The sequence below is a fragment of the Anser cygnoides genome, chromosome 25 (genome assembly GCF_040182565.1).
Source record: "Anser cygnoides isolate HZ-2024a breed goose chromosome 25, Taihu_goose_T2T_genome, whole genome shotgun sequence".
Classification (NCBI taxonomy): domain Eukaryota; kingdom Metazoa; phylum Chordata; class Aves; order Anseriformes; family Anatidae; genus Anser; species Anser cygnoides.
Window position 1 is genome coordinate 6,978,617 of NC_089897.1, and position 15,601 is coordinate 6,994,217.

Genomic DNA, 15,601 nt, shown 5'->3' on the forward strand with positions numbered 1-15,601 from the left:
CATTTCAGATATGATGATTTAGGTACTTCTGCATTGTTCTTTCTCTAAACTGTGTTACCAGGGGCCCCCTATGGCAAAGGGGCCAGCAAACAGTCCATGCAGAAAATGTAAGCTTGTGAACTTAAGCATTTGTCCCACTCCCCTCACTCGGTCTCTGGACCAAAAGTTCTTGTAGAAAGAACCACAGAATGTGTCTTCTTCCTGAAAGCAGATCAAATGATCATCTGTCAAAAACTTTCCTTTAGAGTTCCACAATTTCTCATAGAGCTCTGATCAGGATTTTTAGACTCAACATCTGAATACAGCAAAATTCATTCCTAAGAGTTCGCAGGCAGTTTTCAGTAGCCAGGGAGCTGCGAAGATTTTTTTTTTCTCAATGTAAAATTAAAAATCTGGATTTGAATAAACAGTATATGTAAATTTCTATTGTTGCAAATTGCAAGCCAGGTTCCAAGGGCAAGAAACTGAATTTACCTTTGAGTTTTAATTTAGCTGTTGATAAAACCTTTCAGTCTAGGAGGGAATGGAGAAAGGAATAGTGCAAGCAGGAAACACCTCTGCCTATATTAATACCTTTGGCTTCACTGGGTGGACATTAAACTGGGCCTTGGGAGGGTCACGCTATCTATACTGAGCTCTGCCATATATCCCTGCATGACCCAGTGCAGCTCACTTAACCTGTGAGACCTGGTTTGTCTCATCTGCTTTTTGTGTGTACTCTTTGTGGCAGGGACAGTTACACAGTATGTGCATGTAGCAAAGAGGAGGAAGATCTTAATTCTGCTTGGTGCCTTTATTTTGGGTAGAGGTAACGAGGATTAAAATTAAATGTGGTCTTTCAGATAAGTGTTTTTTTTTTTTTTTTTTTTTTTTTTTTTAAGAAAGTGGAGCTCATTGCAAGCTCATGATAGCAAAACAGATTCAAGAGAGCCAAGGGAGAATCTGAGTGAATATATGGGAGGAACTGTGGGGGACAGGATCCCTTTATTTTGGAGGGGAGAGCTGATTAGAACTGTTTCCTGACTAGATTCAATATTTTCTACCTTAATTACCAAAGAAAACAAACGGAGGCACAAACCAGATTTAATTAAGATAGCACTTTTTTTTTTCCTTTCTTCCTTACCTTTCCATGTTGATCTCTACCCATGGATAATGGGTACGTGGTCACTACCCACTTGAATTCTGACAACAGTAATGCTTTTCACCACAAAGTTCTTAGCTTCTCTAGAAAATACTTGACAGCTTCCTCCTGCAGGGTCCCCATGAACAGGAAAAGTCAAGTAAGTATGAGCTGTGCTGGCAGCTCATGATGTTTTAGGACCACAAAAGATCTGTGAGCAAACTATGCAAGGCTGGCTTACAGGGCCAGACTTCTTTTGCTCTCTGTGTTGCTACCAGCTCAGTCACAGAGCCTCAGTCCCAGTCCCAGGATCTGAGCCTCAGGATGTTGTGTCACACTAAGTTGGCCCTTGTCACTAGCTAGCTTGGACAAAATGTGGGACAGAAACCAACAGTCTCTTTGCAGCCTTTTCTTCAGAACTGATGCTAATAACAAAACAGAAATCATTATTCAGGACTCACTAGGTCCACGTACCTCTCTTTATTCCATCCTCACGCAGCTGTCATTTTAGATGACTTGATGGTGCTGGTCAGATTTGCACGTCTGTGCTGCCCGTTGCATTTTACGATGCGACAGCACCCTCTTCTGGCTGTTGCCTGTTGGTCGAAACAGCCGATCAGGCAGCAAAATCAATGACAGGCAGCAGCACCAGCTCTTTGTCACAGGATCCTCAGCGCTTTGCAAAGGAAGGAATAAAAGCGAGGGCAGGAGAAGTTAGCAGGCCTGGCAAAAGGGAGAAAAAAAGGATATCTGATGTGCAATACTGCCGTCTTGATGTACCTGCAATAAGTATTTATACTGTAACAACGACTGGGAAAGCTGCCTCGCTTCAGGTATGTAGATTTCTGTCTCAAATCCAATGTATTTCTTGCTCTAAAAGTAACAATATCTGTCATTCCACTTCATTTTCTCTGCTTTTTTTTTTCTTTTTTCTTTCTGATAATCAGCAGCTATGCAACCTTTATTATTATCAAGTTTGTGACTTCTAAGATTTCTATCTATGAAGTGATATTTGAGAAAAACTACAAAGGTGATTAATATTTTCATTTCATGGGTTATTATGGAACAAATCAATATCATTTTAGGTAAGGACTGACTCATGATATTTTTGTGAATAGGATTATCAAACTGTAAATATTTAATCAGCAGACAATTCACAATGTTATTTCATGAGTTGCATTAGTCAGTGATGTTTGGTGTGGAGACTGACATTTTGTTTCTATCTTTAACATGTCCAACTTCAAAATCCATGCACTGTATCTCACTCAGCTTCTGCTTTGTATATTGAAGAATCTTCTGTTATGAAGTGTCTTCTGCCTTGTAGGTTTTTACATAGTATTTCTTGGATGAAACAAGCAAATGGATATTTGTAACAACTTTCTAACCTGGAAATTTATTTGCAGTTAGATTTGAAATTATATAGATCCTGGGACAAAGAACATTTCTTTTTGGTTATTTTCTCATTACAGAGTATGCTGGGAAACTTTTGAAAGAAGAAGTGTTATCCAACTGTAGCACTAGATATTTAAATACTACTAAACATGTATTTTTATTTTATTTGTAATGAGAGATGGATAAGAAGCCATTCTTGCTTTAGCAAGTGCTGTTTAATTTAATTTATTAAAAGAAAGTCTGAGACTGTAATCTCATAAAGATCATTTCTAAACTGACTTTAGAATTAAAACAGTTTAAATGTTTGCCTGCAGGCCTGAATTTTCTTCTTCTTCTAGGTCTGATCTACTCCTCTTAGTCTGTTTTTTGTTGTCTTTGAAAGTATTATTTGCTAAGCTATAAACCTTTGAGAGATTAAGATGTCACACTACTGTTTTTTTTCCTTTTTTTTTTCACGTGTTGAAATCATTCCTGTGTTTTACAAGCATGTGCTGTAATTACTTCAATTTTATGATTTATGAACAGAAAAACTTTCATGCTCATGCTTCTTAGCTGTGCACACAATTGTTCAGATTTCCTCTTTTTGAGCTTTCTATGTATGCTAAGTTCAAATTCCCCATGCAAGGTCCAAAATAGCCCTTCAGAGAAGCGTACGCCAAGGAATGAGGAGGAGTTCCCTTAAATTTTATTTTTCTTTCGTTGCTTAAATGTGTGATATAAATGGAACTACAGCTGACTTTAAATTGCAAGCAAACAGCCCAGGAACCATATTGGACTCCCATTCTGACAGGGACACTGAAACTTGCATCACCCCATTGGCATCTGTGTTGCTGTTTCCATTTCCACTGAGTAATTGCTGGAATGCTAGGCCTGGCAACACTGCATCTGTCTCACAATGAGGCTCAGGAATTTTTTACTGGGGTACAAGGGAGGTCAGAAGGCACAGTACTTTTCCAACTGAGCAAATGGCCTGCTCCTTTCTTTCCTTCCATACTTTTTAATTTATTATTTTTAGTATTTTACTTGCTTTGCATTGGGAGTTCCATGACACGTCAATCTGCAAAACTTGTATGAAACTGTTGAGAACTATGGCTGGATTCTCCGACAACTGTACTGTGCCAGTTTTCTCTACTTATGAGTGTCCAAAATTCCATGTGACTCAAATCCTGGCCTACCTCAAAGAGCTGCTTTTCAGAAAAAAAATTGTAAGTTTTTAAAATCACAGAATCCTGTAAACTATGTCATTTCTACAGCAAGTGTCATCTGGATATTATTTCTAGCATTATTTCTCCCCTTAATAGCAAAAATGGGAATGAGGATAGAAGACTATACAGTTTTTGTTTTCTGTTCTCTCTGAATAAGCAGCTCTTAATCCCATTTTGGCTTTTTGATTGCCTACTCCCAACCATCCACTGAACAGATGAGAAGCGTTATCACACTGACAGTTATCTAACACATTCTCTCTGCAGGTTCCTTATGTTCTTTGGACCTGATTTCTGTCTACTCCATTTGTGTGGGTGGCACACTTCCACTTTGATTCAAGAACACTTTCTACTAAGGTAAGTTCCTCTGCAAGGTGCAGATGAATGGTCCTTATTATTTATAAAAATGACTGTCCCATGTGTGAGTTCAGTGAACAGGATATATCTACAGAAAGACTGACAATGACGTAGTTTGCAGGCTTATGTAAGCAGTCATGGCATGCACACACTCTTACGTGTGATTGCATGTGAGCCAAATGAAGCATTTCCAATAAACTTGCCCTAGCCAAAGGAAAAACGGAAACAAGGTTCTGTATCATAGCTGAATTCCCTGCTGTCATCTGTAACTCAAAGGATGTGCTCCCCTCCAGAAAGTCAAAGTAGACAAACAGATATTTAATAGAGGCTGGAGCTGGCTTGGGGGCTGCTTGCAATCACTTTTGCAATAGAAACATCCAGTTCTCGAAAGCAGAGTGTTTCCTGGTCTTGGGATGAATCAAAGAACTGCCCAGAAATGAAATGTCTCTGATTAATGTTGCCCCTGGACAAGAAGTGACTGTTACAAAAAACAAGTTTAGTTGGTTTTGCTACACATTAAACAGTAGTATGTTGTAGGCAGTTGACACTGATAGGTCTGTGAAACAGCTATAATAAAATTTAATGAACACTCACAAAATGTTTTAATTTGGCTTCATTTCCTTTGAAGGATTAGAAGAATAAGAAGATGCTTTGTTTCCCAGGAAACCTGAGTTAAAGGGTAGTAACATTATCTGCCAAGCTGAAAAATACTAAGAAAAAATAGGTTATCAAAATTATTGCTCAAGATTTATTTAGAAGGATTTTTTCTGCTGTGTGTGATGTCTGAGATATTTTTGAGATAATCTAGCTTACTGAGTCAGCTAGAGCTGAGATGCTCTCCCTGAAGTTCAACATATTTTGTTACTGCCCATTTGCTCTTTCATACATGACCCTTAGAATCTCCCTCTGTGTTGTCTTTTGAGACTTATTGTGTTGAAGCAGTAAATATTTTTCACTGACCTGGAAGTGGACAATCTGAACATGCTGCTTTTTTTTTTTCTATTTTGTTCTTTTGTTTTCCTGTTATCTTTACTTCTATGTGACATGGTGAAAAAAATAATTGTGCCTAAGGTTCCTTCCACCACTGATAAGAATGCCCTGTTCAACCTGAACCTTATCACTCCATAAGCAAACGGTGTGGTGCTTTTCACTTTGAAACTAAAAATATGTAGAAATAAGTCACCTTACTGTATGCATTGCTGGAAAAAAAAAACACAAAAATCCTCACCTGTACACCTCGTTATTAAGTAAGGTCATAACATTCCTATAACATAATGTCCTAAAATACATTCTCATAGTATCCAAATCAGCTAATACTTTGGAATTGCAAAGAAAATGGCCCAAACATCAAGGATAAAAAATCATTTTATTCTTCAGATATGTTCCATTGGCCACAGTGTAGAATGTGATAAAAGTACAAATAAAAATATAGTAGGGAAGGATAGCACAGGATACAACACAGTCTGTCTTTTACCGACTTTCCCAATTCTTCCTGGACTGCATATACCAAGAAGTAAATGCACACTTGTATATACTTTTCTCCTATGTTTATAGCCTTCTTAGTGTGAAGGACTGACATTATAATTCTCATTCTTGCAGACTGAATACCTTCAGGTACTGCCAGTGCTTCTTTGTCTTAATGCCCAGTGACCCATGAAAGGGCTGTTTTTCCAGAGCTTTCAGCTTTCATTTGTTCACTTATTCTGGGCTCAGGATGGTTTCTCAGATCTATAAGGCATGTATCACAGTCAGAGTGAGGCCCCATCATGAAATAGGAGATGTTCTGGAGAGACTGGGGCTACTGGAGTGTTCCCACAATTGTGAGTTCATGAGAACTTTTCCTAGCTCAGCCTTGAGGTTTACTCTGATGTAAATCTGTTCCTCTCTTTAGGGAATTAAAGTCTAATACAAAAGATGAGTGACTTATTTCATGATGGCCTGGGAATGTCTATTAGAGAAAGCCTATAAAAAGCTTTGCTAATCTCTGTGCTGCATGCCATTATCTAGAGGAGGGTGCATAGTTCTGCTTGTTGCCTGGGTAGCAACAGGGTTCCTTTACTGTCTCAGAAGGAGAAATCTGTGGTAATGTAAGGTACTGCATGCATTTCCAGCCACTCCAGGAATACGCCTGAGGCAATTTCTTGGGGGCCAATGTAATTTCATGCAATGAGCACAGAGGTCCCGAAGGCCCCAACTCACAAGCTGCGCCACAGGATGGAACGTGCCGTTGCTGTTGTCTTGATTTGAAAATTGTTTGAGCCCAGTAGGAAAGTGAAACTGGTCCAAAGGGCAATGGAAAGTGTGTGCCTCAGGATCCAGGATGCTTACTAGACAGGTTTGAAACTACACATTTCTGTGGTACTTCAAAAATGTGTCATGACTGGAATGTGAAACAGGAGAACTGACTGGTGGAATTGGCCACATATTTTCTGCATTTCGCTTTATTGCCACAAAGGACAGTGGTGATTTGTAACATGATGAGAAATAAAATTTCCACCAGTGAGTTCTGTAAGTTGTATCAGCTCCTGGGGAGTGAACAAGCAATGTATTGCCTGGCATGCTCCCACCAACAGACTCTGGCTTCAGTTCAAACCTATTTCCAATTGCGTAATTATTCTAGGAATGGAAGATGAAGACCGTAAGCAGCAGGGATTGAGTAACACTTGTAGGGTTTGCATCTCATTATAATAGTGGATGAGGTTGCCCAGTAAGCATCAGAAATCCTTAGAGAGAAGTGTCTGCATCCACAGAACTACTTTGAGGTAGCAATTGATGCAAGTATAGACGATTTATTTTGAATTCACTGGATAATTACAGCAGCACAAGGTAATGTATGAACTGTAGAAGGTGCTCAGTATCACTGAGAAATGCTCAATAAAACCCAGGGCAGTTGGATATCTGAACATGAATTGTTTCCTGTCTTAATGTAAAATTATTAAACAGAAGAAAATAAAAGGAACTGAAAAAGTCTAGTAAGCCTTCATGTATGTATATATATATATTTCAATGAGGGCTTGACAGCTTTCATTCTTTATTAACCTCTAAATCACATAGACAATATTTTGGAGTTAAAAAGCTGCAACATTAGTAGCATTTTGTTATTGTTATGTCTGGGGGACCACCAAGCTGCCTGCTGTACCATCATTACAGAAATGTGATTTTTCTCTTGGCAGAGAAAAGCTCTACCTATGTTGTATCAGAAAAATATTTGGACATAGAGTTATCTAAGAGAAGTTTTGGTTTCTTTTACAAGGAATCTTCAGTCCAACAGGTTGATGGTAAATGACTTCATTCATTTTTGGGGAGATTTCTCTGTTCTACAGGATGATTAATGGTAATGGCTCCACTTCCAGTAGCTTGACTATAGTTAGCCACGTGAAGGACAGGCAAGAGCAGAATCGTTCTCCTCACTCATAGAGTAGATTCCTCTGCTTGGCTGCATGTTGACTTGAATGGTTTCTACACATAAGATACCTTCAGAGTGTAGGTACTTGGTAGATCTGAGGCTATAGGCAGAGATAACATTCTACTCCTTGAACCTGGCAGCTTCTTTACAAGCTTTATGAATCTTGTGGGAATTTTGTGGTTCAGAGTTTAAGCACCAACTAAATGTAGGTATTCTTGCAGGATGAGCTGTTGCTGAGAACAGAATCTCAATCAGACTGAGATGTCTAAACAGGTTTTATGAATTTTGCCCTGAGTTACTCTTCTGCTAGGACAAAATAGAAGGGAAAGGTTTAATATGAGCTTCATTCTGTCATGTAAATGCTTGCGTCTAGAATAAAATGAAACGGTGCAGAGTTTTACATTTATCTTGCATAGATGTTTGCAAGGAAGCATAGGAATGGAGAAGAGGAAGAACTCTTAAAAACGATGTATCCAAAGCTATTCTTGCCAATTTACGCAAGGTTGTTGCATCTGTAAGAACTGCTGGCATGTTAGAGATGTACAAAATGTCTTTCCAGAGCAAATGTACTCATATAAATTCAGATATATCTGGCATCTCATAAAGGTGTTCAACTGTTCATGTATCTGGGTAGGAAATACAGCTAATTTTGATTTTAAGACCGAAGTCAGTGCCGGTAGTGACTGATAATTTTCTGAAGAACTTGTCACTAAGATCAAAATGTCCTTTTTCATGCTAAGTCAAATTTGCCTGTGTTTATAATCACTAATTATTGTATGCTTAAATATACAATACTTCGATGGGTTTTATAGCCCTCCTCCCCATCCACAATTCTTACCAAGCCCTGTGAGAAACACTCATCAGGAACTGTTAAATTAAGATGTTTACAGGCTGGAAAAGGAAAATCACAGACATACTGGGACATACTTTACTATGTTGGTCCTGTTTTTTAAGGGTCTTTATTCCAAACATGATAGCATCTGATTTGCTTTTAACTTCACATGCCTTTGTGAGAACAGCTCTTCTGCTCTGTCTTGAAAATTTCACAACTCATGCCAATTTTAGGCATACCAGAAGAATGAGAAGATACTAGAGAAAGCTATTATGAACAACAGTGATGCAAACAAATTGATGCAAGGGCTTACCACTGAAGACAAGAAAAAAAATAAGATTTGAATAGTTACAAAAATGATGAGCAAGGCATGTTCATAGAATCATAGAATATCCTGAGTTGGAAGGGACCCATAAGGATCATCAAGTCCAACTCCTGGCACCACATAGGTCTACCCAAAAGTTTAGACCATGTGACTAAGTGCACAGTCCAATCGCTTCTTAAATTCAGACAGGCTTGGTGCAGTGACTACTTCCCTGGGGAGCCTGTTGCAGTGTGCAACCACCCTCTCGGTGAAGAACCTCTTCCTGATGTCCAGCCTAAATTTCCCCTGCCTCAGCTTAACACCGTTCCCGCGGGTTCTATCACTGGTCATTACGGAGAGTAGATCACCTGCCTCTCCACTCCCGCTCATGAGGAAGTTGTAGACTGTGATGAGGTCTCCCCTCAGCCTCGTCTTCTCCAGGCTGAACAGGCCCAGTGACCTCAGCCGCTCCTCATACATCTTCCCCTCTAGGCGCTTCACCATCTTCGTTGCACTCCTCTGGACACTCTCCAACAGTTTCACGTCCTTTTTGTGCTGTGGTGCCCAGAACTGCACACAGTACTCGAGGTGAGGCAGCACCAGCGCAGAGCAGAGTGGGACAATCACTTCCTTCAACCAACTAGCAGTGCCGTGCTTGATGCACCCCAGGATACGGTTGGCCCTCCTGGCTGCCAGGCCACAGTGCTGGCTCATATTCAACTTGCTGTTAATCACAACCCCCAGATCCCTCTCTGCGGGGCTGCTCTCCAGCGTCTCGTCGCCCAGTCTGTACGTATAGCCAGGGTTGCCCCGTTCCAGGTGCAGGACCCAGCACTTGCTTTTATTAAACTTCCTGTGGTTGGTGATCGCCCAGCTCTCCAGTCTGTCCAGATCTCTCTGCAAGGCCTTTCCACCCTCAGAGTCTACAACTCCTCCAAGTTTGGTGTCATTGGCAAATTTGCTCAAAACACCTCTAGCTGGGCTTTGGCCACATGAATTTTCTCCCTACAAACACGAACAGCATCCCTGTATTCCTCGTCACCTGACCCTCCTTCCAGCAGCTGTACACTTTCTTTTTTTGCCTAAGCTCCAGTAGAAGATCCCTGGTCAGCCAGGATAGCCTTTTGCCCTGCCTGCCTGACTTGCGATATTTTGGAATAGCCTGATCTTGTGCTTTTAGGAGGCAGTGCTTAAAGATTGACCAGCACTGATGGACGTCAATGCCTTCAAAAGCAGTTTTCCAGGGGACCTTGCTGACTAGTTCCCTGAGCAGCCTGAAGTCTGCTTTCCCCATATCCAGGGCTGAAGTTTTGGTGGCAGTTTCCCTTCTGTCACCATAAATTCTAAATTCAACTACTTCATGGTCACTATGACCGAGACAGCCGCCAATTGCCATGTCTCCCACAAGACCCTCTCTGTTCTCCAGCAACAGATCTAGGAGGGCACCTTTCCTAGTTGGCTCCCTTAGTGCCTGCACCAAGAAGTTCATCTAGGTGCTTGATGAACCTCCTGGACTTGTTTGTGTTAGCCGTGTGGTGATCCCAGTTGACATCTGGCAAGTTGAAATCCCCCATAAGGACAAGGGAAGTTCTCAAGGGATCTCAAGAGATCTCAAGGCATCTCTTAGTTCTGCAAAGAATAATTCATTGGCGTTGTCATCCTGGCCAGGTGGTCTGTAATAGACTCCCACAACGACATCCCCTTTATTTGTTCATCCCTTAATCCTTACCCAGAGGTTCTCAACTTTGCCATCGCCAACTTGAAGTTCCACACAGTCCAGCCCATGCTTCACATACATCGCCACCCCGCCTACCTTGCCTGTCCCTCCTGAAGAGCCTGTAACCATCTATTGCAACACACCAGCCACAGGACTCATCCCACCAGCTTTCACTTATGCCAATGATGGCGTAGCTGTGGGACTGGGACAAGACTTCTAGCTCATCCATTTTATTCCTCATACTGCGTGCGTTTGTGTAGAAGCACTTCAAGTGCGCCTCCCTACACGCAGCACCTTGTGGAGCCGACCGAAGGACCTCACTAGCACACAGTCCCTCTGATTCTAGCGCACCATCCCTTAGCTCATCACCGGTGTGCCTGGTTTTATCCCCTTCCCCTTTCGACTCTAGTTTAAAGCCCTATCTATCAGCCCTGCCAACTCCTGAGCAAAAATCCTTACCCCTCTCTAAGAGAGGCGCATCCCATCTGGTGCCAGCAGGCCCAGTGTCGCGTAGACCTTCCCGTGATCAAAAAACCCAAAGATCTGCTGGTTGCACCAGTCCCAAAGCCACATGTTAATGTGATGAGTCTGCTTGTCAGCATCGGTCCCCCCTATCAGAAGGACAGAGGCAAACACAACCTGTGCCCCCGATCCTTTAAGTAGTCGCCCCAAAGCCCTAAAGTCCCTTTTGATCGCTCTTGGACTTCTCGTTGCTACCTCGTCATTACCAGCCTGAAAGACCAGTAGCGGGTAGTAGTTGGTGGGCCGTACCAGGCGCTTGACTTTCTTAGCGAAATCTCTCACCCGAGCCCCAGGGAGTTAACAGACTTCCCTGTGGGTTGGGTCCGGTCGGCATATCGGGCCCTCTGTCCCTTTCAAAAGGGAGTCCCCCATGATAATAACCCTTCTTTTTTTTTTTGACAGAAGATGTAGCAATGCAGGGGGTAGGTTGCCTTGCCTTAGGCATCCTCTCCAACTGGGACAGGCTTTTGTCTACTTCATTGTTCTGACTGTCATGTTCTAGACCCACATACCTGTTATATAAGGATAGATGGGAAGGTGAGGTGGGCAGGGACAGGGCTCGCCTACCACCCCGAACAGGAACCTGCCTCCATTCCCCCCCTTGGCCTAGGTCTCCTCCTACTGCCTGGAGGGATGAGGGAACTTTTGTCTTCTGCATAGCAGGAGACATTTGTGCTGTGGCGGGCTCGTGAGTCTGTCTCAGAGAGGGTAGAGTACACCTCCACCAGTCAATTTCCCTCTCTGACTCCCTGATGCTCCTGAGCCTGCTCACCTCCTCCCGAAGCTCCGCTACCTGGCTGAGCAGTTCTTCAACCTGGGCACACCTCCCACAGGCGTACCCCTTGCTGCTGCTGTCGGATACCGACAGAAGACTCGGGCACACCCTGCAGCCCAAGACCTGGGCGGTGGTGTGTTTCCCCGAGCCCTCTGCCTGAGTAGCCACATCGGTGACTGCGGCTGGAGAGGCCGCAAGAGATGCGGAGGCCATGGTTTTCTGCCTGGTTGGTACCACGGCCAGGTTCCTCGCAAACAGGTTACAAGTACCGAAGGGAGAGACCGCTGAAAAAGCGCGGCGAGGGGCGCCGCCTGCGCGAACTGACGCCCCCCGCCCTTCTGACACGCCGCGCCCTGGTCGCCCGCGCTCCCCAGGGGCTGCTTTTGAACGGCCGGGGAGGGCGCGCTGCTGGCTCTGCCTACGCCTCGGCAGCCTCCCTCGCGGGGGCTGCCGGGTCCCGGCGGCTCCCTCGTGTGCTTCGAGTGGTCTCGATGCCGAAAAAAAGCCCTGCCCGCCGCGATCCCCTGCTCCGCTGCAGAACGCGTCTGCCCCGGAGCCGATCGCCTCGGGTATGAAGCTAGAAAATAATAGGGGAACTTTAGTCTGGTACCTGGTTTGCTCATAATTTTTAAAGAAGTTAATTTTGATGAAAGAAATGTTTTAAAAGAGGAAAAAAAATCCAGCACGTTTTTATGAAAGCTTTTAAATTATTCAGCAGTAATGGATTTTTCCCATCAACAGCTGTGGGATAGCTGGGCTCTTCCTCAAAAGACCTCTAGTTATCAGAACACATATTTTTCAGAGTCATGATGTCTAAATAGTTTTCTTCAGAATTAGTCACTAGATGACCTTTAATGTTAGTTAAAATTCTTGTGCTATGGAGATTCACTTACTTCTGAACTTGAAGGGACTACAGCATGAGCAAAAATGTGTGCATAGAGATAGATAATGATGTGAGGGGAAAATATTGCTGCAGAGGACATATTAGCACATGGACGCACCTACAACGTGAAAGTGGAGTTTATGCAGGACTTCAGGGGAAAGTACATGAGGATAAGGAATTAAGACATGAAGCAGAGGAATTATAGGAAATACATTGATGCAATTATACTGTGATACTGTATGTGTACAACAAGAGAAAAATTCTGTCAGGGAGAGCTGGTGATCCTAGCTGCAGCTGCTACTTCTGATTGGAAAGTTGCCATACTTCTAAATAGATTTCAACATTTTCCCAGGTCTTAGAAGTAATAGAAAAGGCCATTAAGAGTGGAATAGGATAATGTGGTTAGCAAAAATTGAGAAAAAGCTATTGGAATTTCATTACTGCCTTTTGAACTGGAGGGCAGAATTTGAGACACAGTTCTAGCATTTAAATTTGTTTGTGTAAAGACGAGTCAAATGACAGGATTTTTCTTTTGAAATCATTCCACAGCTGGATAGGTCAGGCTGTCCTTTATTTCCACTATTCTCACTTTTTTTTTTTTCCTGTTCACTTTTTAAAACAAACATCACTGAATTCCAGAAGGCTAGTACTAGGGAAGTACTCTCCCTGTCCTTATATTGGCATTCTTATGCTGTTTCTTTAAGCATTTACTGTCAGATGCCAAAAAAGTCGATGGGCCATTGATATGACTAGAATGTATGTTTGTATATTGGGCGTTTCTTTCAAGTCAGTTCTGAGAATTTTCACAACTCTGCAAGATGTCTGAAAGAATATTAGTCCACAGCCTGTATTCTTCCCATTTCTACCTTTAGTCTGGAAAAAATGAATCCATTTGGTGCCTGAGTTTATTATCTTTTCATGGTCATGCTACTAAATAAGAGTATTAGCTTAAATAGGAAACCTGTTTCAGAAAGGCTGTGCAACTGCACCAGAAAAGCTTCCAGAAACATATGCTATGAGGTGATCTAAGCATGCTCATTATTCAGACTGAATAGCTCTTTTAAAAGGGCCACATTTCTTGAAATTGACTCAGGTAGGAAAGTAATTCGAATAGAAAAGTAAGATTTACTTTACCATTTCAGAAAATTTTAATTGTGGCCAACAAGCTACTAAAAATGCAGTAGGTAAAAAATAAAATTTACTTTGGTATATGTATATTAAAAGTTTGGAAGGAAAAGAAACTGAAAAAGGAAGTAGAATGACTATACCTTTTTTTCCAGAACTGTGATGCTCTAAAGCCATCTATTTTAAGAAAATAAATCCAGCAACAGCATTACTTCATAAACAGATGGAATGGTCAAGAAAAATTCAGAACATAGAGTAAATGTTGCTATTTTGCATTTTGGGAATAAAACAGGTAATTGCCTGTGGAACTAGTGGTAGCTATCGTTCAGCAACTTCACAAAAAAAATCACAATGACCATCAGTTTTTCAGTCAAAGCAGTTGTTCAGAGTAGCTTATGTCATAAAATTCTACAGACCTGTGGAAAAAATGTTTCAAGTCAAATGCAAAACCCCTTATTTAGTCCCAAAAAAGTGAGAAAAGCACGGGCTAGATATTCTGAAGTCACACTAGAGGGCACTTGAGCTGTTCTTCTAAAGTAATTAGAGGTCAGAATAGCAGGATGCTTTCACAGGAGCAACAGTGGACAAAACTGAGCACTGGAATTAGTAGGATTTATAAGTATCATGTTGGGAGAGTAGTTAGTGATCTTTCCCCATTGCCTACTGTGGGCAAGTTGGTATAAATTTCCAGGTGTAATTTTTTCTTATTGGTAATATAAGCAATTAGGAGGAAAAAAATAAAGATTGCTGATAGATTGCAATAGTATTTTGTGCTTGTACATGGGTAAATCACAGAAATGTGGAGTATTTTAGGAGTTCAAAATGAAATCTAGTCTGAATTAGAACTAGTTGTCCAAAGAGTTCACAGAATCACAGAATCATTTAGTGTGGAAGAGACCTCCAAGATCACTTTGTCCAACCTATGAGCTAACACTAACAAGTCCTCCACTAAACCATATCACTAAGCTCTACATCTAAACATCTTCCGAATATGTAAAAAAGTAAAAAAAAAAAAAAAAAAAAAAGTTAAAGTATAAAAAGTTGAGCTGCCCTGTGGAGTCTGCTCCTGTAGTACTGCTCTTGCTCCAGTTCTGTCCTTTCCCTGTATAGTATGATGCCCTTAAAACTGTTGCTATTGTAGAAATGGAACAAATGTTATTTAACAGCATTTCTGTAAAGTGTCTGTAATAATCATAGAATGCTTTGGGTTGGAAGGGACATAAAGATCATCTAGTTCCAAAACCCCCAGCCATAGGCAGGAACACCCACCACCAGACCAGGTTGCTCAAAGCCCCATCCAACCTGGCCTTGAACACTTCCTGGGATGGGGCATCCACAGCTTCTCTGGGCAACCTGCTCTCCTGCCTCACCACCCTCATAGTAAATAATTTCTTCCTCCTCTCAGTCTAAACCTACCCTCTTTCAGTTTAAAGCCATTACCCCTTGTTCTGTCACTACACCCCCTGACAGGGTCCCTTTCCAGCTTTCCTGTAGGCCCCCTTCAGGTACTGGAAGGCTGCAACAAGGTCTCCCTGGAGCCTTCTTTTCTCCAGGCTGAACAACCCCAGCTCCCTCAGCCTGTCTTTGTAGGAGAGGTGCTCCAGTCCTCTGATCATCCTTTTGGCTCTCCTCTCGACTTGCTCCAACAGGTCCATGTCCTTCTTGTGCTGGGGTATTCCAGATGGGGTCTCACAAGAGCGAAGTAGAGAGGGAGACTCAACTCCCTCACCCTGCTGGCCATGCTTCTTTTGATGCAACCCAGACTACAGTTGGCTTTCTGAGCTGCAAGTGCACTTTGGTGGCTCATGTTGAGCTTCTCATCAGCCAACAGCCCCAGGTTCTTCTCACGGATGCTCAGTCCATTCTCTGCCCAGACTGTTGTTGTGCACCCAGATGCAGGACCTTGCACTTGGCCTTGTTGAACCTCATGAGGTTTGCACAGGCCCATGTCTCAGACCTGTCAAGG

General features: G+C 42.3%; 1 long non-coding RNA gene across 1 annotated transcript in view; it reads left to right on the plus strand.

The window, feature by feature from the left end:
* Positions 1 to 4,100: 4,100 nt before the first annotated feature.
* The window catches only part of LOC106041306 (uncharacterized), a 124,879-nt gene continuing 113,378 nt past the window's right edge, over positions 4,101 to 15,601 (plus strand). The window contains exon 1 of the long non-coding RNA XR_010826571.1: positions 4,101 to 6,897. This is a non-coding gene — a long non-coding RNA (uncharacterized lncRNA). The remainder of the gene's footprint in view (positions 6,898 to 15,601) is intronic.